We start from the raw sequence: 26,235 nt of genomic DNA on the forward strand, positions 1-26,235 counted from the left end.
CTGTGTGAGGAGCGCTCGGAGTCCCTGATTCATCATAGACTTAAACTTCCAAAACCTCTTTATGATTACCGGTCTGACCGATACTCCACTTTCGGTCCTACCGAGATCATTAAGTTGATCTAGGTTTTCGATCTCGGTGCAACCGATTTGAACCTTTCGGTCACAGCGAGTTTCAGTAACTGCACACAGTTATGAATCTCGGTGCCACCGAGTCGTTCCACTCGGTCACACCGACAGGGTCGGGCTATATATAGTCACGGGCAAAATTTGGAAATTTCTCCGAACCCCTTCGCCCGCGCGATAGCCTGCTCTGCCCTCGTGGTTTCCGGATCGTCTTCTCGCCGCCAGCCGCCTCCAGTCGCTGGTCTCCGTCGCCGTCAACGGGAATTCTGCCCCTCCGTTGCCGCCGTAGCAAGTCCCCGCCAAACTAGGGTATGGACTTGATCTTTGTGCTACTCCTCAATCTGATTCCTAGCACATTGTGATCATATTGATTCTAGCCACGTTTGATAAACTTCTATCCAGTCAAAACGCCCGTAGATTAGGTTTGATTCGAAAATTCTAGGTTTAGGTTTCCGCCGAAACCATCTCGGACCCACCGAGTTGAAAAACTCGGTCCCACCGATTTGGCTTATGCCATTGCACAAGTGAGACTCAGTCTGACCGAGAATTACTTATCGGTGTGACCGATTTTTGAACTCAGTGAAACCCTAGCAGTCTCGGTGCCACCGAACTGTGACTCGGTCCTACCGAGTTCACTAGTTTAGGTTCCAAAACTGCTTCGGTATCACCGAGTTTGAAAATCGGTAGATCCGAGATGATTTCAGTGGGAAACTAAAACTAAGTTTTTGGATCATTCTTTTTGCAAAAATCTCTGCATTTTGTGATGCTCATATTTTCTATCTCATCTATAATCTATTCACAGGGTCAGCAGTCAGTTTGCAGCATGTCTGATCAAAGTGATAGCCAAAATCTGTCAGAGCAGCAAGTAGTGATGAGTGAGGGCACTAGTCCCTCCAGTTCATCTGATGAAGGCAGCAGGAGCACTCCTAGTAACTTGCCAAAGGCTGCCACGAGACAAAGGAAGAAGAGGACTTCAGATTCCGAAGATGAGGACTATGTGGCAGAGGAAGAGGCCACTTCCAAGAGAGTTGAGCCAGCTCAAGGCACTAAGCCAGGCCTGAAAATCAAAAGGCCAGCAGGCAGGCAGCCCATGTCAAAGGCCAGAATGTCAACTGAGAAGCCCATAGAGCCAGTTGCAGCTGAGAGCAAGAAAAGAAAGGAAAGGGTGAAGAATACTGTGGCTAGAGTGCTTGGCAAAGCTTCCATCATGGAAGAGGAAGAGGAAGAAGAGGTAGCTGCACCAGCACCCAAGGCACCCAAGCTAATGGGAGGTGCCATAAAATCAGGGGGAGCTGCTTCCAAGGCCAAGCCAGCTCCAAAGCCAAAGCCAAAGAGGAACACAAGAAGCATTCCTGCAGCTGAAAAGAACAAGGCCCCAGTGCCTGAGACTGTTGCTGAAGAAGAGGAAGAAAATGTCCTAAGGAAGCTAAAGCCCAAGATCCCAGACCACAACGATGCTCATCCTGTGGCTGAGGACATGAAGCTCAGGAGAGATTCAGGGCTGAGAAAGTGGAGAGAAGCAGACCCGTATGCTTCAAGGAGAAGGACTGCCGTGGACTACAGGTTTCACACCAAGGAGCAGCAGGATTTTTATGAGACAGTGCTGCTAGATAAGAAGCCCATTGTCTGTGATATGCGATGGGTTGATTGGACATACTTCAAGGACAATGAGGAGCACTATCCTGGAGTGCAAGACAGCTTCATAGCTTGTGGAGTAGCTGACTTTGTTGGGCAGAAGCTCACAAAGTGGAACGAGGAACTCATCATGCAGTTCTACTCCACAGCTCACTTTTATCCAGATGGGAGGATCACATGGATGTCTGAGGGTACAAGGTACCAATCCACAGTTGCTGAGTGGGCACAGATCATTAATGCCCCAGAGGAGCAAGATGATGACTTGGATATCTATGCCAAGAAGAAGATGGACCACAACTCAATGTCAAATATGTACAAGGAGATCCCAAATGAAGCACTTGATACCTTCAAGTTTGGCTCGGTACATTACCTTCTGTCAGGGCTCCCGACGATCAATTGGATACTAAGGCACACCTTACTGCCCAAGTCTGGAGATCACAAGATGATCAGAGGCCATGCTATCAACTTGTTACATGTGTTTGATGTGCCTCAGAAGTTCAAGGTGATGAGCCTCATAGTGGAAACAATCAAGAGGACTGCAGCAGACCAGAAGAGGAGCTGCGGATATGCCCCTCAGATTCAGGAGCTCATCAACTCCAAGATGGGCACGAGCATATATTTATTGGACAAGGAACATTTGCCCATCCGTCCAGATTTTGAGAACAATGAAGTTGTGATGACTGAGAACGAGCCATCGTCTACACAAGCATATGCAAAGAAGGAGAAGGCGAGGAAGGAGAAAGCTGCCAAGATGCCTACTCAAGAGGAGGCATCTGAATACTTCTTGAAGACCAAACAAGAGCAGCTTGGTTACTTGATTGCATCCACGCTGAGGATTGAGCAAAGTCTGGCCACCCTCACTCAGAATCAGCAGAGCCTAGAGAGAATCATGGAACAGAAGTTCTATGACTTGGATGTCAAAGTAACGGAAGTTCAGTCTGCAGTGGAGTAGCTCCAGGAGGACATGCAGGAGAGGAGAGGCAGGACTACTACTCATGCCTTTGCCAGAGTGCCAAGAGGTCCGAGGTCTTCTGCCGTGCCAGTTGCTGACACAAGAGCCACCACCTCAGCACCAGCCACAGCCTCAGTTCCACCAGCTCCAGCATCTACTTCAGCTCCAACTCCAGCGTCTACTTCAGCATCTACCGAAGCCTTCGTCCTTGGAGTGATCCGGACTCCACCACCACCAGAAGATCAAGCCTGAGCGTCGATCTAGTGCTATGCATTTTCTAGGAACTTTTTGGTAACTTGTTGCCAAAGGGGGAGAAGATGTATAGATCATAGGCTTCGAGAGAGAGAGAGTGTTGCTTTTCTCTCTTGCTTTATTTGGTGGTTTTTTGAACTTGTTTGCTTTTGAGTGCTTGAGATACTACGTCATTATTTGTGAGACATTGATGATCATGTGTTTGATCATAAGCTACACTTAATGCTTGCTTAATGATATTATCTTATCTATCTTATGTGATCATTCATTATTCTTGGTGATGAGTGCATGTATTTCATTCTTATCATTTTAAGCGCTCCACCAAGATGTATGTGACATGGAAGAGTAACCCATGACTCTAACTCTTTGTGCATTTGCAGTCCAAAGCAAATTTTAAATATGCACAAATTTAGGGGGAGCTCTTACTTATCACATACTTCTCAAAGCGACGATATATTTCATGCTTATTATCTTTTGTCGAAGCTTTGATCTATATGTTGTCATCAATTACCAAAAAGGGGGAGATTGAAAGTGCAACTATCCCTAGGTGGTTTTGGTAATTCATAACAACATATAGCTCATTGAGCTAATGCTATTCCAAGATGATTATTTCAGGAAAGCTCAATGATTGGCATGGCATGGATGTGAAAGTGGAACCCTCAAAATGCTAAGGACAAAGGATTGGCTCAAGCTCAAAAGCTCAAGACTCTTCATTTTATATTTTAGTGATCCAAGATCACATTGAGTCTTTAGGAAAAGCCAATACTATTAAGGAGGGATGAGGTGTTGCTTAATGAGCCTCTTGCTTCATGTGCTTAGTGATATGCTCCAAAACCCTCAACTACTTTCCCATATCCACATATGACCTAAACCCTAAGCCAAACTCGATCCTACCGATTCTTCCTATCCGGCGCCAGCGATTTTCACTTGTCATTAGCCACTGCCAAACCCTAGCAATTCAGTTCTACCGATAAGGATCTCGGTCTCACCAAGATGGGGTTGCAAACTCTCTGTTTCCCTTCCGTAACTTTTCGGTCTTACTGAAAGAGCGAATCGGTCCCCCGAGATTGCAATGTAAACTCAGTGTTTCCCCTTTGTAACTTTTCGGTCTCACCGAGTTCCACTCGGTCTCACCGAAAGAGCAAATCGGTCCCACCGAGTATGCCTGACCAACTCTCTGGTTAGCTAATTACCAAATTCGGTCTCACCGAGTTTGTGTAATCGGTCTCACCAAGATTACATTATGCCCAAACCCTAACCATATCGGTCCTACCGAGTTGCATGTCAGTCCCACCAAAAATCACTAACGGTCACTAGGTTTACATTTTCGGTCCGACCGAGCTTATTGATTCGGTCCCACCGAGATTGGAAAACTGTGTAACGGTTGGATTTTGTGTGGAGGCTATATATACCCCTCCACCTCCTCCTCATTCGATGAGAGAGCCATCAGAACACACACACCATTCCAACTCATATGTTCTGAGAGAGAACCACCTACTCATGTGTTCAGACCAAGACATTCCATTCCTACCATATGAATCTTGATCTCTAGCCTTCCCAAGTTGCTTTCCACTCAAACCTTCTTTCCACCAAATCCAAATCCTATGAGAGAGAGTTGAGTGTTGGGGAGACTATCATTTGAAGCACAAGAGCAAGGAGTTCATTACCTACACACCATTTGTTACTTCTTGGAGAGTGGTGTCTCCTAGATTGGCTAGGTGTCACTTGGGAGCCTCCGACAAGATTGTGGAGTTGAACCAAGGAGTTTGTAAGGGCAAGGAGATCGCCTACTTCGTGAAGATCTACCGCTAGTGAGGCAAGTCCTGTGTGGGCGATGGCCATGGTGGGATAGACAAGGTTGCTTCTTCGTGGACCCTTTGTGGGTGGTTGCTTCTTCGTGGACCCTTCGTGGGTGGAGCCCTGTGTGGACTCACGCAACCGTTACCCTTGGGTGGAGCCCTGTGTGGACTCGCGCAACCGTTACCCTTCGTGGGTTGAAGTCTCCATCAACGTGGATGTAGGATAGCACCACCTATCCGAACCACGGGAAAAACATCCATGTCTCCAATTGCGTTTGAATTCTCCAAACCCTTCCCTTTACATTCTCGCAAGTTGCATGCTTTACTTTCCGCTGCCTATATACTCTTTGCATGCTTGCTTAAATTATGTGATGATTGCTTGACTTGTCCTAAAATAGCTAAAATCTGCCAAGAACTAAAATTGGGAAAAGGTTAAGTTTTTATTTGGTCAAGTAGTCTAATCACCCCCCCTCTAGACATACTTTTGATCCTACAAAGCCTTTATGAGTCTACTGACAGGCTTTGAGGTACGTGAGATAATATGTGATAGTACTGCACATGTTAGGTGTGCCCTGTGTAGATAGTAGCCCCTGAGACTCTGGTTGTCGTCGAGGATGGCGGCGAACAGAGGATCATATTCCCAGGCAATAACCAGACTACCCCTATGTGCAGGTGGTGGAAGCTCCGGTGGCTAGCCGAACTAGTGAGTGTGCCAAATTAAAACGGCAACTGGATGCGGCAGACGCCGACATCGAGCTTGTTAACAAGAGGCTTGACGAGGCACAGGGTAAGTGTTATTATCTGGTGAACGCCACATAGTAAGAGCAGCATGATGCCAGTATCTTTAATATGTTGTGACTGCAGATGGAGCTGCCACCGTGGAAACCTTGCGGGCAGAACTTGCCCGAGCCAAGGAACAAGCGAGGATTAGTAATGCCGCTGCTTTGAAGGCGGCCGAAGAGTTGAAAGCCGAGAAGGCCGCACATTGCGAGAGCCAAGAGAAGATGGCCAAGATGGCCGTAGAATTAAAAGACACTGCCGATCGTTGTCGGGTCCTTGAAAAAGAAAACTGAGCGAAGGCAACGGACCTTGAGAAGGCCACGACGGCGGACAAAGACACCCGTTCTGCTATGAGAGCGAAGAAGGAGGAGCTGCGGGAAGCCGGGGATATTGCGGCTGGGAAACCCTTCATGTTACGGAGGAAGTTCGGAGATCCATGGTATGCCCCTCTGGATCGGCTGTGGAGTTCGGCAGATGCGTATATGGATTTGGCGGCGAGTGCTGTCGATGCGGCCAAGTACTTCCAAGGTCAGACAGATCGTGAAGTAGACAAGCTGTTCTGGTCGCAATTCCACGTTCCAGAGCGTCCGCTTTCATTGACTGACCAGCTAGCCGAATGGGCCGAACTGAATAGGTTGTCCGGACTCGCCATGAGGTCTATTGTGGATCAGCTATGGCCGGAAAAGCCAAAGCCGAACAACTATTTCAGCTTAGTGCAGCAGTTCCTTGGTGTGGTGCCGCGCATTAATGCGATGAAGAGGTCGGCGTGCATAGAAGGCTCGTGGATGGCCCTTGCCCGTGTTAAAGCATACTGGGCGGAGATGGACGCTACCACTATTGCGGCGCAGGGTTCGACCATAGGCCAAGTAGCTGCCGAGCATTATTTCGAGGAGGTTCTCGAGGGTGCTCGTTTGATAGAGGCCCAGTGCTCGAAGAATATTATGTTTGAGTGATATGTATTCTCATTGTAAAAAGAATGCTTTTATGAAGTTTTTATAAGGCTATGTTTATACTTTTGCCTGAAAGTAATATGATGCCTCCTGTGCGGCCGTTTATGTATACATGTGTATAACCTGAAAGATTGCAGCCGTTGGCTTCAACCCCCACGCATATAATGCGGAGGTGCTCACAAAAAATGCGTGTTCACACTTAACCCAACGTCTTAGTCCTATTAAGGAGGTGATAGCGTAGCGAGCGAGGCAACCGGACTATAATGCTTTAACACTTTCACTTAGCCATAGGAGTTTGATAGTGGGGCTACTAGATAGCCCCTGGTGGCTCCGCACTCTCCCGATCACGGGGTGCGTACATGCCTGGCCGGAAAACGGCCCTTCGCTAAGGCGGAGGAATTCTAACATTCCGATAGGTCATCGAGTGGTTGACCAGCCTCACGCTATATCATGACAGTCAGTTTTCGGCTTTCTCTACCAAGGTGCTCGTCCGGATGAACCAGGGCACAATCGCAGTAGTTCTCCTGGTGCTACCTTAGCCGATAAAGCGGAACGTAAGGCACCAAAACACAGGAGCCGGGCAAACCCAACATTTGACCAAAGACAATGATTCAGAGCTGATGCATATAAGGCCAAACTCGCGACGCCGAACACTCCCGAAGGTATTCGGTCTTTATGGTATAAACCGGGCCTAAATAGTGCCCTTTGTAAGAAGCCCCTTGTGTCCAGGTACGTGCATTATTCTGACGTGCCCACATGCCAAGACGTCAGCATCCTTCTCAACTGTGCTGAGAATTCGGTGGATATGTATCAACAAGAGACAGTAAAAAAGGTTTACGCAGGGTCTTAATCTAAAAAGAATCCTTGGAGCGGGTCCCTGCTGCACGTCTGCGCCTGTGTCTCCGTTGTGCCGTATCCTGGACGGGTGTAGCACGATGATCATCTATAAAAGAGAGGAACTTAGGTGAAAAAGTTGTCGTGCAAAAAGATAGTTTTTAAAGAAACCATGTCTCCGTTGTGCCGAATACGAAGATCTGTCTGGGGAGAAAATCTCACCCTGGACCGCATTGCTATCGATGATAGTAGGAGCCATCAAGCTTAACGGCGACGACACAGAGGAACTCTCAATGAAAGCACCAATGTCGGTGTCAAAACCGGCGGATCTCGGGTAGGGGGTCCCGAACTGTGCGTCTAGGCCGGATGGTAAGGAGGCAGGGGACACGATGTTTTACCCAGGTTCGGGCCCTCTTGATGGAGGTAAAACCCTACGTCCTGCTTGATTGATATTGATTATATGGGTAGTACAAGAGTAGATCTACCACGAGATCAGAGAGGCTAAACCCTAGAAGCTAGCCTATGGTATGATTGTATGTTATGGTTGTTGTTGTCCTACGGACTAAAACCCTTCGGTTTATATAGACACCGGAGAGGGTTAGGGTTACACAAGGTCGGTTACAAAGGAGGGGATATCCATATCCGTATTGCCTAGCTTGCCTTCCACGCCAAGTAGAGTCCCATCCGGACACGAGACGAAGTCTTCAATCTTGTATCTTCATAGTCTAACAGTCCGGCCAATGGAGATAGTCCGGCTGTCCGGAGACCCCCTAATCCAGGGCTCCCTCAATCATCATTAATTTCCTCTCTAGTCGGTGCAGGCACCTCAGAAACATTTTCCTGAGCTGCGCCACTTTCCGGTTCAAGAGGCTATACTTCATCAAGTTCTACTTTCCTCCCACTTACTTCTTTCGAGAGAAACTCTTTCTCTAGAAAGGATCCATTCTTGGCAACAAAGATCTTGCCTTCAGATCTAAGGTAGAAGGTATACCCAATAGTTTTCTTTAGGGTATCCTATGAAGACGCATTTTTCTGATTTGGGTTCGGGCTTTTCAGGTTGAAGTTTCTTGACATAAGCATCGCATCCCCAAACTTTCAGAAACGACAGCTTAGGTTTCTTACTAAACCATAATTCATACAGTGTCGTCTCAACGGATTTCGACGGAGCCCTATTTAAAGTGAATGCAGCAGTCTCTATAGCATAACCCCAAAATGACAGCGGTAGATCGGTAAGAGACATCATAGATCGTACCATATCCAATAGAGTGCGATTACGACGTTCGAACACACCATTACGCTGAGGTGTTCCAGGCGGCGTGAGTTGTGAAACAATTTCGCATTTCCTTAAGTGTGTGCCAAATTCGTGACTCAAATATTCTCCCCCACGATCTGATCATAAGAACTTGATTTTCCTGTCACGTTGATTCTCAACCTCACTCTGAAATTCCTTGAACTTTTCAAAGGTCTCAGACTTGTGTTTCATTAAGTAGACATACCCATATCTACTCAAGTCATCAGCGAGGGTGAGAACATAACGATAGCCACCGCGAGCCTCAACACTCATTGGACCGCACACATCAGTATGTATGATTTCCAATAAGTTGGCTGCTCGCTCCATTGTTCCGGAGAACGGAGTCTTGGTCATGTTGCCCATGAGGCATGGTTTGCACGTCTCAAATGATTCATAATCAAGAGACTCCAAAAGTCCATCCGCATAGAGTTTCTTCATGCATTTGACACCAATGTGACCAAGGCGACAGTGCCACAAGTATGTGGGACTATCATTATCAACCTTACATCTTTTGGCATTCACACTATGAATATGTGTAACATCACGTTCGAGATTAAATAAGAATAAACCATTGACCAGCGGGGCATGACCATAAAACATGTCTCTCATATAAATAGAACAACCATTAATCTCAGATTTAAAGGAGTAGCCATCTCGCATTAAACGAGATCCAGATACAATGTTCATGCTCAAAGCTGGTACTAAATAACAATTATTGAGGTTTAAAACTAATCCCGTAGGTAAATGTAGAGGTAGCGTGCCGACGGCGATCACATCGACCTTGAAACCATTCCCAACGTGCATCGTCACCTCGTCCTTCGCCAGTCTCCATTTATTCCACAGTTCCTGTTTTGAGTTACAAATATGAGCAACTGCACCGGTATCAAATACCCAAGAGCTACTGCGAGTGTTGGTTAGGTACACATCAATAACATGTATATCACATATACCTTTGGCATTGCCAGCCTTCTTATCTGCTAAGTACTTGGGGGCAGTTCCGCTTCCAGTGACCGTTTCCCTTGCAATAAAAGCACTCAGTCTCAGGCTTGGGTCCATTCTTTGGCTTCTTCCCGGCAGCTTGCTTCCCAGGCGCGGCAACTCCCTTGCCGTCCTTCTTGAAGTTCTTTTTACCGTTGCCTTTCTTGAACTTAGTGGTTTTATTCACCATCAACACTTGATGTTCCTTTTTGATTTCCACCTCCGCTGATTTCAGCATTGAATATACCTCAAGAATGGTCTTTTCCATCCCCTGCATATTGAAGTTCATCACAAAGCTCTTGTAGCTAGGTGGGAGCGACTGAAGGATTTTGTCAATGACTGCATCATCCGGGAGATTAACTCCCAGCTGAGACAAGCGGTTGTGCAACCCAGACATTTTGAGTATGTGCTCGCTGACGGAACTATTCTCCTCCATCTTACAACTGTAGAACTTCTTGGAGACTTCATATCTCTCGACCCGGGCATGAGCTTGGAAAACCATTTTCAGCTCTTGGAACATCTCATATGCTCCGTGTTGCTCAAAACGCTTTTGGATCCCCGGTTCTAAGCTGTAAAGCATGCCGCACTGAACCAGGGAGTAATCATCACTACGCGTCTGCCAAGCGTTCATAACGTCTTGTTCTGCTTGGAAAACAGGTGCTTCACCTAGCGGTGCATCAAGGACATATGCTTTCCTGGCAGCTATGATGATGATCCTCAGGTTACGGACCCAGTCCGTGTAGTTGCTGCCATCGTATTTCAGCTTGGTTTTCTCTAGGAACGCATTGAAGTTGAGGGCAAAATTAGCGTGGGCCATTTGATCTACAAGACATATTGCAAAGAATTTTAGACTATGTTCATGATAATTAAGTTCATCTAATCAAATTATTTAATGAACTCCCACTCAGATAGACATCCCTCTAGTCATCTAAGTGATACATGATACGATTCAACTAGGCCGTGTCCGATCATCACGTGAGACGGACTAGTCATCATCAGTGAACATCTTCATGTTGATCGTATCTTCTATACGACTCATGTTCGACCTTTCGGTCTTCCGTGTTCCGAGGCCATGTCTCTACATGCTAGGCTCGTCAAGTCAACCTAAGTGTATTGCGTGTGTAAATCTGGCTTACACTCGTTGTATGCGAACGTTAGAACCTATCACACCCGATCATCACTTGGTGCTTCGGAACAACGGACCTTAGCAAGGGTGCACAGTTAGGGGGAACACTTTCTTGAAATTATTGCGAGGGATCATCTTATTTATGCTACCGTCGTTCTAAGCAAATAAGATGTAAAACATGATAAACATCACATGCAATCAAATAGTGACATGATATGGCCAATATCATTTTGCTCCTTTTGATCTCCATCTTCGGGGCGCCATGATCATCATTGTCACCAGCATGACACCATGACCTCCATCATCGTGTCTTCATGAAGTTGTCTCGCCAACTATTACTTCTACTACTATGGCTAACAGTTAGCAATAAAGTAAAGTAATTACATGACGTTTATGTTGACACGCAGGTCATAAATAAATTAAGACAACTCCTATGGCTCTTGCCGGTTGTCATACTCATCGACATGCAAGTCGTGATTCCTATTACAAGAACATGATCAATCTCATTCATCACATCCTTTTGGCCATATCACATCACACGGCATATGCTGCAAAAACAGTTAGACGTCCTCTAATTGTTGTTGCAAGTTTTTACGTGGCTGCTATAGGTTTCTAGCAAGAACGTTTCTTACCTATGCCAAAACCACAACGTGATATGCCAATTTCTATTTACCCTTCATAAGGACCCTTTTCATCGAATCCGATCCGACTAAAGTGGGAGAGATAGACACCCACTAGCCACCTTATGCAACTAGTGCATGTCAGTCGGTGGAACCAGTCTCATGTAAGCGTACGTGTAAGGTCGGTCCGGACCGCTTCATCCCATGATGCCGCTGAATCAAGATAAGACTAGTAACGGCAAGTAAATTGACAAAATCGACGCCCACAACAACTTGTGTTCTACTTGTGCATAGAAACTACGCATAGACCTAGCTCATGATGCCACTGTTGGGGATCGTTGCAAAAATTAAAAAAAATTCTACGCATCACTAAGATCAATCTATGGAGTAACTAGCAACGAGAGGGGAGTGCATCTTCATACCCTTGAAGATCGCGAGTCGGAAGCGTTGCAAGAACGCGGTTGGAGGAGTCGTACACGTAGCGATTCAGATCGCGGCCGAATCCGATCTAAGCACCGAACAACGGTGCCTCCACGTTCAACACATGTGCAGCCCGGCGACGTCTCCCGTGCCTTGATCCAGCAAGGAGGAGGGAGAGGTTGAGTAAGAAGGCTCCAACAGTAGCACGACGGCGTGGTGGTGATGGAGTGGCAGTTCTCCGGCAGGGCTTCGCCAAGCTCACGCGGAGAAGGAGAGGTGTTGGGGAGGGGAGAGGCTGCGCCTTGGATGTGGTGCTGCAGCCCTCCCCTCACCCCTCTATTTATAGGGACAAGGGGAAAGGGGGCCGGCCCCTCTAGATGATATTTAGAGGGAGGAGCGGCGGCCAAGTGGGAGGGGGCTTGCCCCCCAAGCAAGGGTGGCGCCCCCCTTTAGGGTTCCCCCCAAACCCTAGGCACATGGGCCCTAGGGTGGGATGGCGCCCAGCCCACTAGGGGCTGGTTCCCTTCCACCTACAGCCTATAAGGCCCTCCGGGGCAGGTGGACCCTCCCGGTGGACCCCCGGAACCCCTCCGGTGGTCCCGGTACAATACCGGCATACCCCCGAATATTTCCGGTGACCGTATGATGACTTCCCATATATAAATATTCACCTCCGGACTATTCCGGAACTCCTCGTGACGTCCAGGATCTCATCCGGGACTCCGAATAACATTCAGTAATCACATACAAATCTTCCTAATAACCCTAGCGTCATCGAACCTTAAGTGTGTAGACCCTACGGGTTCAGGAACCATGCAGACATGACCGAGACAACTCTCCAACCAATAACCAACAGCGGGATCTGGATACCCATGTTGGCTCCCACATGTTCCATGATGATCTCATCGTATGAACCACGATGTCGAGGATTCAAGCAATCCCGTATACAATTCCCTTTGTCAATCGGTACATTACTTGCCCGAGATTCGATCGTCGGTATCCCAATACCTCGTTCAATCTCGTTACCGGCAAGTCACTTTACTCGTTCCGCAACACATCATCCCGTGACCAACCCTTTAGTTCACATTGAGCTCATTACGATGATGTCTTACCGAGTGGGCCCAGAGATACCTCTCCGTCATACGGAGTGACAAATCCCAGTCTCGATTCGTGCCAACCCAACAGACACTTTCGGAGATACCCGTAGTGCACCTTTATAGCCACCCATTTACGTTGTGACATTTGGCACACCCAAAGTATTCCTAAAGTATCCGGGAGTTGCATAATATCATGGTCTAAGGAAAAGATACTTGACATTAGAAAAGCTCTAGCAGACGAACTACACGATCTTGTGCTATGCTTAGGATTAGGTCTTGTCCATCACATCTTTCCCTTAATGATGTGATCCCGTTATCAATGACATCCAATGTCCATAGTCAGGAAACCATGACCATCTGTTGATCAACGAGCTAGTCAACTAGAGGCTCACTAGGGACATGTTGTGGTCTATGTATTCACACATGAATCACGATTTCCGGATAATACAATTATAGCATGAACAATAGACAATTATCATGAACAAGGAAATATAATAATAACCATTTTATTATTGCCTCTAGGGCATATTTCCAACACCCCCTCCTCCGCCGCCTCCCTGTCCGCTCGCGCGCCCCCTGCGGGCGTCGGGCGAACCCCGGGATCCGCCTCTCCTCCGGCCCCACCTCCCTGTCCTTCTCCCCCCTGCCGCCGGTGAGGTCTGCCGGGCCCTGCCCGCGCAGCGCCGGTGGCGGCGGGCCGTTCTTTCCCCGCGGGCACTTGGGGAGGCGCGGGGGCCTCCTGAGGGCGGCGATGCACCTCGGCCAGCAGCGGTGCGGCTCGGTGGCGGGCCTCGGGGTTCTCGGTGCGGCGGCGTGACCGTTGGTCGCGGGACGGCGTGGCGGTGCTGGTGGCTGCCGGTGCCCGGGCGGCACAGATCTGGGCCCTTTCGGGCACCATCTAGGCTTGGGCGGGCCGGCGGGCCGGTGCGCGGCGATGCTGCTCCCTGGTTGGTGGCGAGGAGGTGATGGTCTGCGGGTGGTGGCGGCTTCGTCGGCCGGCGAGCTGCAGTGTGATGGCAGGGGCTGTCCAGATCCTTTTGGGTGCGGCCGGGCCTCGGCGCCTGGCAGGCCCCTTTTTCGTGCGTCCGGTCGGCTCTGCGGCAGCGGTGGTGGTTGTCCCCTCACGTCGGTGATGTTGCGGAAGCCCCCGAGGCCTCTAGCTCTTCTCCGGCCCTCCAGGTCTCATGTCGGTGACCTCAGGGAGATGGAGAAGTTGATTCGGTGGCCGTGGTGGCACATGTTGGTGGGCGGCGTGATGGGTGATGCACTATGATTCATCTGGGGTGGTGGTGGGGGTTTGGGTTGGGAGAAATCTCTGGCGGCTCGTCCGGCCCCGACGCGGCGACGCCTGTTGGTACCGCCGGACCTTTCTGAAGGGCGTCGGGTACACCCTTCCCCCACTGCCCCCCGCGTACCGGGGGAAACCCTAGGACTAGTCCGGGCAACAGCGGCATCGTCGTCGTCTCCTTCTTGAAGGTGTTGCTTGGTACGCGATGCTTCGGAATGCTGGGAGCGTGGTGGTACTTCTCTGGAGGGTGCAGTGGTCGCCGGTCGTCTTCGTTCATTGATCTGCCGTTGTTGGCATTAGTTTCTCTCTCTTTTTCTCTGTTTTTCTTTGGGCTTGTTTGTGTTGCGGCCCCAGCACCTATCGTTGGATGTATCGGTGGTTGCTTTGTAATACAAAGCAGGGGGAAACTGAGGGAGTCCTGGATTAGGGGGTCTCCGGACAGCCGGACTATATCCTTTGGCCGGACTGTTGGACCATGAAGATACGAGATTGAAGACTTCGTCCCATGTCCGGATGGGACTTTACTTGGCGTGGAAGGCAAGCTAGGCAATACGGATATGTATATCTCCTCCTTTGTAACCGATCTTGTGTAACCCTAGCCCCTTCCTGTGTCTATATAAACCGGAGGGTTTTAGTCCGTAGGACAACATACAATCATACCATAGGCTAGCTTCTAGGGTTTAGCCTCTCCGATCTCGTGGTAGATCAACTCTTGTACTACTCATATTATCAAGAATAAATCAAGCAGGACGTAGGGTTTTACCTCCATCAAGAGGGCCCGAACCTGGGTAAAACATCGTGTCCCCTGCCTCCTGTTACCATCCGCCTTAGACGCACAGTTCGAGACCCCCTACCCGAGATCCGCCGGTTTTGACACCGACATTGGTGCTTTCATTGAGAGTTCCTCTGTGTCGTCATCATTAGGCTTGATGGCTCCTTCAATCATCGATAGCGATGCAGTTCAGGTGAGACTTTTCTCCCCGGACAGATCTTTGTGTTCAGCGGCTTCACACTGCGGGCCAACTCGCTGGGCCATCTGGAGCAGATCGAGAGTTACGCCCCTGTCCACCAGGTCAGGTTTGGAAGCTTAAACTACACGGTCGATATCCGCGGAGACTTGATCTTCGACGGATTCGAGCCCCTCCCTAGTGCGCCACACGGTCACGATGAACTTGATTTAGCTCTGCCATCGGACAGTGTTCAGGAGATCACGCCGGCAACCGCTCTGACCCTCAATTCGGAGCCAGCTGCGCCATCCATGGACGGGTGGATAGACCCCGTCATGGAGGCCGCACTCTCATCGGCGATCGAGCCGAGTATCGACCTTACCCTTCACGGGAGCCGTGACGCTGAACTACCGAATTCTTCCCCGGCCACGGACTCCGAGCCGCCTGCGCCCGTGCCTATCAAATCCAACTGGGCGCCGATCATGGAGTTCACCTCCGCGGATATCTTTCAGCACTCGCCCTTCGGCGACATACTGAACTCATTAAGCTCTCTCTCCCTGTCAGGAGAGTCCGGTCCGAACTATGTTCGGCAGGATTGGGATGCGGATGACGAAGAAATTCGCTGCCCACCCACCACCCACTTAGTAGCCACTATCGACGATTTGACCGACATGCTCGACTTCGACTCCGAAGACATCGATGGTATGGACGACGATGCAGGAGACGAACAGGAACCACTACCCACAGGGCACTGGACGCCCACTTCATCATATGATGTATACATGGTGGACACACCCAAAGAAAACGACGACGAGGAACGGAAGGACGCAGCGAAGGGTTGTTCCCTCGAGAAGCAGTCAAAGCGGTGGCGTAAGCGCCGCTCCAAATCCCGTCTCGGCAGAAACAGCGGTCATATAGACCCAGCAATAGAGCAGGGTGAACCATCGCCCGACCAGGGCAACACGGAGAATCAAACCAAACAACCCGACCCCGTCGAAGATAACAGTCCGGACGACATCACACCGGACAGGCACCCGGAGCAACAGAATGCCCATCAAAGGCTGGTTGCCACTGCGAGGAGTCTGAAAAAGCAGAAGCAAAGGCTCAGGGCTGCACAAGACACACTCAGAATCAGATGGAGTGAAGTACTCAACACTGCAGCGAAGTACGGCGGTAATCGCCACACCAAGAGCTACCCGAAGCGAAAGCTGCTACCTGAATTCGATGAGGAGGCCTTAGATCCCCCGCAATCAAAAAACAAAATGGCCATCCAGTCGGATAGACGACCTCGTGGCCAACATAGAACGGCAAACGACGCCGCACATAAGCCGGTACGCGATCCACGTGAGGACTCGCATCAAAAGTACGGCGCAACCAGATCCATCTACGGGCCACGCAAGCGCGCTCTAGCACGCAATGCAACACAACAAACATCCCAATACCTCGGTACACCCAAATACAGGGGTGCCGCACACCCCCTATGTTTCACCGATGAGATGCTGAACCGTAAATTTCTAGAGGGATTCAAACCCGTAAACATAGAGGCGTATGATGGAACGACATACCCTGGGGTCTGGATTGAGGACTACATCCTCCATATCCATATGGCTCGAGGAGACGATCTCCACACCATCAAGTACTTACCCCTCAAGCTCAAAGGGCCAGCTCGGCACTGGCTTAAAAGCCTCCCCGAAAACTCCATTGGAAGCTGTGAAGAGCTCGAAGACGCCTTTCGGGCAAATTTTCAAGGGACCTATGTCCGACCACCGGATATAGACGATTTAAGCCATATAAATCAACAGCCCGGAGAGTCAGACCGAAAGCTTTGGAACAGGTTCCTCACTAAAAAGAACCAAATAGTTGACTGTCCGGACGCCGAAGCCTTAGCAGCTTTCAAGCACAGCGTTCGAGACGAATGGCTTGCCAGACACCTCGGCCAAGAAAAGCCGAGAACAATGGTAGCATTAACAAGCCTCATGACCCGCTTTTGCGCGGGCGAGGACAGCTGGTTAGCCCGATGCAGCACCAGCGACCCAAGTACATCCGAAGTCAGGGACGGAAACGGGAAATCACGACGCAGCAAAAACAAGCGCCGGAATAAAGAAGACAGCCCGAAGAGCACAGCGGTAAACGCCGGATTCAAAAGCTCTCGGCCAGGTTAGCAAAAGCTGCCCCCAAAGGCAACAGAGATGAACTGTCTAGCCTAAACAAGATTCTGGACCAAATATGTCAGATCCATAGCACCCCCGATAAACCTACAAATCATACCCATAGAGAATGTTGGGTCTTCAAGCAGTCCGGCAAGCTCAACGCCGAACACAAGGGGCAGGATACACCAAGCGAAGACGAGGACGAGCCTCGCAAGCAAAGCACTGGGGAACAAAAGAAATTCCCACCAAAAGTTAAACAGTAAACATGTTACACGTGACAAAGGGGGGAAACAAAAGCGGCACTCCTAGAGACACATGTCCCAGGGCCTATCACAGCGGAGTTCTGCCACCGGTCGTCCCAACCGGTCACCTTCGACCATCGAGATTACTCAGCAAGTATCCGGCGTGCAGGATGGGTTGCCTTGGTATTAGACCCAATAATTGACGGATACCACTTCACACGAGTCCTGATGGACGGTGGCAGCAGTTTAAACCTGATATATCAGGACACAGTCCGCAAAATGGGGATAGACCCAACAAAAATTAGCCGCAGCAATACTACCTTTAAAGGAGTAACGCCAGGCCTAGAGGCCCATTGCATGGGATCCCTGCTACTAGAGGTTATATTCGGCTTTCCCGATAACTTCCGTAGCGAAAATTTAACTTTCCACATCGCTCCGTTCCAAAGTGGCTATCAAGCACTACTCGGACGCGAAGCTTTCGCTCGCTTTAATGCAATACCGCATTACGCTTCCCTCATGCTTAAGATGCCCGGTACACATGGCATCATTACATTAAATGGAAATATTGAGCGCTCCTTGCGCGCGGAAGACCGTGCGGCTGCCTTGGCAGCCGCGCACTAAACGGCCTCACCAACTAAAGCACCTGACATGCCGTTAAGACCACGGACACGTTTGGACGTGTCCGGTACTGCTACATGTAATTGATATAGGTTGGATGGCTATACCCCTATTACAATACAAGGGGCTCAACGCGCGTGCACAAGTGACAATCAGGCTCAACTTTACTCATATTGTTTATTTAGTATAACTTACCTTTTGCACGGCAACTTTTCAATTAAGTTCCTCTCTTTTTCAGATGACCATCGTGCTACACCCGTCCATAATACGGCACAACGGAGACACAGGCGCAGACGTGCAGCGGGGACCCGTTCCAAGGATTCTTTTTAGATTAAGACCCTGCGTAAACCTTTTTTTACTGTCTCTTGTTGATACACATCCCTCGGATTCTCAATACAATTGAGAAGGATGCTGACGTATTGGCATGTGGCCACGTCAGAATATTGCACGTACCTGGACACCAGGGGCTTATTACAAAGGGCATTGTTTAGGCCCGGTTTACACCATAAAGACCGAATACCTTAGGGAGTGTTCGGCGTCGCGAGTTTGGCCTTATATGCATCAGCTCCGAATCATGTCTTTGGTCAAATGTTGGGTTTGCCCGGCTCCTGTGTTTTGGTGCCTTACGTTCCGCTCTATTGGCTAAGGCGGCACCAGGAGAACTACTGCGATTGTGCCCTGGTTCATCCGGACGAGCACCTCAGTAGAGAAAGCCGAAAACTGACTGTCATGATATAGCGTGAGACTGGTCAACCACTCGATGACCTATCGGAATCTTCGGGATTCCTCCGCCTTAACGAAGGGCCATTTCCCGGCCAGGCATGTACGCACCCCGAATTCGGATGAGTGCGGAGCCACCAGGGGCTATATAGTAGCACCACTGTCAAACTCCTCTGGCTAAGTGAAAGTGTTAAAGCATTATAGTCCGGTTGCCTAGTTCGTTGCGCTATCACCTCCTTAATGGACCAAGACGTTGGGTTAAGTGTGAACACGCATCTTCTGCGAACATCCCCGCATTATATGCGTGGGGGATGAAGCCGACGACTGCAATCTTTCAGGTTATATACATATATACATAAATGGTCGCACAAGAGGCATCATAATACTTTCGGGCAAAAGTATAAATACAGCCTTGATAAACTTAATAAAACATTGTTTTTACAATGGGAATACATGTCACTCAAACATAATATTCTTCGAGCACTGGGCCTCTATCGAACGAGCGCCTTCAAGAACTTCTTCAAAATAGTGCTCGGTAGCCACTCGGCCTATGGCCGAACCCTGCACCGCAACAGTGGTGGCATCCATCTTCGCCCAGTATGTTTTGACACGGGCAAGGGCCATCCGCGAGCCTTCTATGCACGCCGACCTCTTCATCGCATTAATGCGCGGCACCGCACCAAGGAACTGCTGCACCAAACTAAAATAATTGTTCGGCTTTGGCCTTTCTAGCCACAGATAATCCACAACAGACCTCATGGCGAGTCCGGACAACCTATTCAGCTTGGCCCATTCGGCAAGCCAACCAGTCAATGGAAGCGGACGCTCTGGAACGTTAAATTGTGACCAGAATAGCTTGTCCACTTCACGATCTGTTTGATCTCGGAAGTATTCGGCCGCATCTACAGCACTCGCCGCCAAGTCCAGATATGCGTCCGCTGAACTCCACAGCCGGTCCAGAGGGGCATACCGAGGATCTCCAAACTTCCTCCGCAGCATAAAGGATTTCCCAGCCGCGATATCCATGGCTTGACGCAGCTCCTCCTTTTTCGCTCTCATCGCAGAGCGGGTGTCTTTGGTCGCCATCGTGGCCTTTTCCAGGTCCGTCGCCTTCGCCTGGTTTTCTTCTTCAAGAAGCTGGCAACGGTCGGCGATATCTTTTAACTTTACAGCCATCTTGGCCATTTTCTCTTTGCTCTCGCAATGTGCGGCCTGTTCGGCCCTTAACTCTTCGGCTGCTTGCAAAGCAGCCGCATCGCTACTCCTTGCTTGCTCCTTGGCTCGGGCAAGCTCCGCCCGAAGGGTCTCCACGGTGGCCGCTCCATCTGCAGTCACAACATATTAAAGATACCGGCATCATGCTGCTCTTATTATGTGATGATCACCAGAAAAGCCACTCACCTGTGCCTCGTCAAGCCACTTGTTGACAAGCACGATGTCGGCATCTGCCGCATCCAGCTGCCGCTTTAGTTCGGCATACCCATCAGTCCGGCTAGCCACCGGAGTTTCCACCACCTGCACATAAAGGTAGTCTAGTTATTACCTGGGACTATGATCCTCTATTTGCCGCCATTTTCGATGACAACCAGAGTCTCAGGGGCTACTATCTACACATGGCACATCTAAAAACGTGCGGTACTTTCAAAAATATACATCATTTCACGTACCTCAAAACCTGTCAGTAGACTCATAAAGGCTTCATGCAGCCCGCTTTCGGTGGACGAAATCCTTTCAATCACTGTACCCATCGATGTGCGGTGCTCTTCTGAGATAGCCGCCTTCTCCAGCATATCCCTCCGTATATCCGACCGCGCACCAGATGGTGCCGGACTCTTTTGATTGCTTTCTTCGAGATCCGGATACTGAGGACTTCGGGTGGCCATAGGATTACCTTCTGACCTTGCTGGATCAGGAGAAGCCCTCCGCGACGACACCTCAGGGTTGCCCGCTTCGTAAGGCGGTGTGGCAGGGGGAGGCATTTCGCTCTCCATCATCTCCGGAAGAAGATCCCCCGAAGACGAGCTCAGCTGAGAAGGGTTAAGATCCAAACTGCAAGATAAATACTTCGGTTATGTTCCTCAGAAGTAAGGTAGGATATCTTCACTATTAAATACCTTTTGATTACTTACAGCTCGTTAGAGGGCTGATCCCCACACGGACGTTGTGCGGCAAGAACACCCTCCGAGGCAGGACCCTCTGGCGGAGATTTCTTCTCCCGTTTGGAAACCTTGATTTCCGGATCTTCGGAGGTAGTCCTCTTCCTTCCCCGGGGAGAGAGAATGTCAGATTCTTCCCCTTGGTTATCCTCCCTCGCGGAGGCGCTCATTCCCTCGGTTGGAATAGGTAGCGATGGAGGCCCGCTTTCGCCCTCTTTATTCCCCCCCTTCATCTTCCTTTGAGGGCACCGGACAAGGTGCTGGCTCGAGCATCTTTTCCAGCACCGGATTGTCCAAGCCTTCAGGAAGGGGGGCCAAACACCGGATCATCTTCGCCTTTGTTATCCATTCCTGGTCAAAGAGCGATTCTTCATAATGATGTCATGATAAATAAAAGGACGGTGTGTTCGGCCATGGGATTACTTATTTGGGCAGTGGTGCGGTTGCTGCTCAGGCCCACGTCCTCGGTAGTGTCCGGACACTCTATTTGGGGTCCGAAGAACGATTTGTACATCTCCTCGTGCGTCATGCCGAGGAAATTCTGAATAGTGCGCGGTCCTTCTGGGTTGAATTCCCACATGCGGAGGGGCCTACGTTTGCAAGGCTGGACTCGACGAACCAGCATGACTTGCATTACCATAACCAGACTGAAATCTCCCTCGAAGAAATCTCGGATACGGCTCTACAGTATTGGCACGTCCTTGGCTGGACCCCAGCTCAGTCCCCTGCTGATCCATGACATTAGTTGTGGTGGAGGGCCCGAGCGAAAGGTGGGGGCAGCTACCCACTTGGCACTTCGGGGAGCTGTGACGTAAAACCACTCCCGTTGCCACAATCCGAACACCTCTGGAAAGGAACCCTTTGGCCATGGAGCATCAGCGATTTTGCTTATTAAAGCACCTTCGCATGCTGCGTGCTGTCCCTCGACCATCTTCGGCTTCACATCGAAGGTCTTGAGCCACAAGCCGAAGTGAGGGGTAATGCGGAGGAAGGCCTCACAAACGACCAGAAATGACGAGATGTGAAGAAGGGAGTCCGGGGCCAGATCGTGAAAATCCAGCCCGTAATAGAACATAAGACCCCTGACAAAGGGGTCCAGAGCGAGGCCTAGTCCTCGGAGGAAGTGGGAGATGAACACAACGCTCTTGTTGGGTTCGGGAGTAGGGACGACCTGCCCTCAGGTGGGCAGCCTATGCGAAATTTCGGCGGTCAGATATCTAGCCTCCCTCAACTTCTTGATGTCCTCCTCCATGACGGAGGAAGACATCCACTGGCCTTGAAGGCTGGATCCGGACATGATTGAAGGTCCGAAGCACCTGACCTTGGCTTTGGGTGTTAGAACTCGAGGCGGGGGGATTCGATTGAGCACGGGAGGGAAAAAAGTAACATCCTTGTCCCTTTATAAAGAGGGTGAATATCAGGCGTCCTCCTCGTGGCCATTTGGGACTTGCCTAAAATCTAGGAGTCCTAGGCACGGTTGGGTTACCCACGTCCGTATTGATGAGAATCCCGTAATAAGGGGAACACGATCTCTGCTTTGACAAGACGTGTCAGGAAACCGCCTCGCGTTATGTGCGGGGCTGGTTAAAGAAAAACAGTTCAAATAATTACCGGGCCGTGGCGCGATGTCATGCTGCCAAAACATGTCAGCAGATTAGATTTCTGGTAATATTATTCTCTCTACGGTGGTATGTGGAACTTATTTTGCAGGGTCAGACACTATCCTTGTATTCAAATTCTTCCATGGTGTATTCGGAGGAGGAAACCGCCTTGCAATGTCGAAGACAACACTGCGCGCCGGACTCATCGTCATTGAAGCCTGGTTCAGGGGCTACTGAGGGAGTCCTAGATTAGGGGGTCTCCGGACAGCCAGACTATATCCTTTGGCCGGACTGTTGGACTATGAAGATACGAGATTGAAGACTTCGTCCCGTGTCCGGATGGGACTTTACTTGGCGTGGAAGGAAAGCTAGGCAATACGGATATGTATATCTCCTCATTTGTAACCGACCTTGTTTAACCCTAGCCCCTCCGGTGTCTATATAAACCGGAGGGTTTTAGTCCGTAGGACAACATACAATCATACCATAGGCTAGCTTCTAGGGTTTAGCCTCTCCGATCTCGTGGTAGATCAACTCTTGTACTACTCATATTATCAAGAATAAATCAAGCAGGACGTAGGGTTTTACCTCCATCAAGAGGGCCCAAACCTGGGTAAAACATCGTGGCCCATACCTCCTGTTACCATCCGCCTTAGACGCACAGTTCGGGACCCCCTACCCGAGATCCGCCGGTTTTGACACCGACAGAAACCCTTTTTCGTAAATTTTCTACTGATGTCTACTACACACTTCAAGATCAGGAGAGCCCGAGCACATAAGCGAGTTTACGTAGTCAGTCATCATATTAATTTTAACTTTCATACAGTCATATTTTTCTTGCTAAGATTACATGTGTTCCATTAGGCTAATCTAACTCGTTGTTTCACATGTCTCATATATCCTTTTAGTGTTACCTAGGCACTCTATTTTTAACCTTGGATACTTTGTTTTTGTTGTGTTATTCTTTTATATGTTGTCCTTGCTTATTGGAATCATCTATAACTTTTTTGCAATTCGGAATTTCATTAGGCTTATCTTGTGGTGTGTAGGCATCTCGATCGTACAACACTATCACCATGCCACTTTGTCTCTACAACGAGGGAGGTAATGAAACTTATGTCGTTAGTCCTATACTGATTGTCTTTGCTTCATTCCTCAGCTCTATTGAGCTATATTTTGTTCTCCTCTATAGTAGCATTATTTGTGTCAAGAAAGAAAGATGTATTTGGATTGTGGTGTGGGTCTTAAGAAAATTATGCATATGGGATAAGACTGTAAATCTTTTCGTTTGAGACATGTTAATCTAGAAATAGGACTCAGTAATTTAGTGTGCTTGACAATTATTCCATCAATTATCAAAATTGAATGTGATTTGGAACCCAACTCTTTCTTTTATTGTATGATACTGATTAAGTATCTAATGGTTCAGTGTGTTTGACAATTGGCAAATTTATTCCCTTATACATTGGTCATAGATGAATATTATAATGGTGCTTCGTTAGTTAGTGGTAATAGACACAACTTCAGTCTTGCCATAAGAAACGGAATTCTTATGGTATTTGGAGAAGTGGCACTAATGTCGACCAAGCACCTTCTAAGACCGACCCTTTTATGTTAATATGAACCCGTTAGCTTCTATGAAATTACTATGCTTGCTCTGTTGGATTAATGAACACTATTCTGATGCAATGATGCAATTGTGTTCCATGCATCATACTTCTAATCAATGTTGTTTATATGCACTTTCAAAACATAAACAAGTATACCAGCATGATTAGTGCGCACCAGAACGCCTCAAGAGGCGCGCCCAGGGCGCGCCCCAACCACTAGTTAGCAGGAAAAGGGTTCTGGTTAATGCATAAAATTGAAGTGTCTCTACCTTGTTTACAACGAGCCGCTTTGCAGCCTCAAGGTGAGCTGCACTGCTGCAGTATTGAGATTCCAAGGAAAGGAAGCCCTTGCTCTAGACTCGAGATGTAGAGATTTTGATCAGTTGTTGAGCATTCTGGTTGCTCGCTGCCCTACAAATGTTCGAAGTGCAACTAACACATCTGGTAGTTTGTTGCGGAGCCTTAACAGCTACCGAGGATCACCATGTGTTGTCTTTGCCCATGTTCTCATGGTATGTGTTGCTACGGGTGAAGTTACGACGTAGACAATGAACGGTGGACATTGCGTGCTCCAATCTCTTGAACGTTAGCATGCTTAACTATGAGTGTGGTTCACTTATGTCCAGCAAGTCCTGTTGACAGGCAAGCTGACGCGGGGGGCATTGATTCCAGATGCCTCATCTTCCTATCCGACTAGCATGTAGCTTGCACGTCATACTTGCGTTTTCAACTTCCTCTATTTTTCTAGCTACACTCATCACATAGTTAAATGATTTTGGTCATATTGTGTTAGGTACCCTCTAGAGTAATCTCGATCTATTGCACTAGCTCACGAATTCGGTATCAGGTGGCGATTACAGGACTGATTACAAGAATTGGAATAGGGGATCGAAGGAACAAGAACAAGTGCCGCCGCCGTGATCCACTGGATGCCTGCTGGGGTTGGTGACTTGTGCTTAAGTAGCGGTAGGCTGGGCCGTCACCCACTCCGGCCCGCAGAAGCATTGGTTGGGCTTGCGGGCCCTGTTGGGTCGTGGCTCGTTGGGCTTGGTCCCTCCTGCCAGTGGGGTTGCTGTAGCCGGGGCGCTCACATCCCCCCCCTCCTTGAGTGGCGGCTTGCCCCCAAGCCGCAGCTTGAGGAAAGCGATCGAAGAGAGCTACGCAGTCTTCCCATGTGTCTTCCATGGCAGTCGCCGGAGACCAACGTACCTTGACCTGTTCCACCATAGCACCATTCTTCCGGCGCCAGTGAGTCTGGAGTATCTCCACAGGAATGGCAAGCATGTCAGAACAGATGGGAAGCTCAGGAGTGACAGCCATACCAGGGAGAAGTGCTCGGCGAAGTTGAGACACATGGAAAACGGGATGGACAGACGCCTGTGCTGGAAGCTGCAACTTGTAGGCGACAGCATTGATCTTCTCGATAATGGGATACGGGCCATAGAATTTGAATGATAATTTGTGATTTGCCCTCGGGGCCACCGAAGATTGCACGTAAGGCTGGAGCTTCAAGTAGACACTGTCCCCCACAGCAAATTCCCAAAAAGAGCGGTGTTTATCTGCATTGCTCTTCATGCACTGTCGAGCGCGCTGCAGATGCTGTTGGATCAAATGCTGCATCACTGCATGCTCCTCCAGCCAGGCTTCCAAGGATGGCATTGAACATGAGCTTGTCGTTGTGATTCCCCACTGCTGCGGTTCATAGCCGAACAGAGCCTTGAAGGGCGACATTCCAATAGCTGAGTGGTGGGAGGAATTGTACCAAAATTGTGCCAAGGGAATCCAGAAACTCCAACGACGTGGACACGCATGCGTGAAACAGCGGAGAAAGGTTTCCATGCACTGATTCACGCGCTCTGTTTGACCATCCGTCTGCGGGTGGTTGGCTGTGCTCAAACGTAGCTCAGTGCCTGCATAACGGAACAATTCCTGCCAGAAGTGACTTGTAAAGACTGGATCTCTGTCAGACACGATGGCGCGAGGGAAACCATGAATCTTATAGATGTGCTGCATGTATAGTTTGGCCACCTTAGCTGTCGTGTAAGG

This window comes from Triticum urartu, chromosome 5 (genome assembly GCF_003073215.2).
Source record: "Triticum urartu cultivar G1812 chromosome 5, Tu2.1, whole genome shotgun sequence".
Classification (NCBI taxonomy): domain Eukaryota; kingdom Viridiplantae; phylum Streptophyta; class Magnoliopsida; order Poales; family Poaceae; genus Triticum; species Triticum urartu.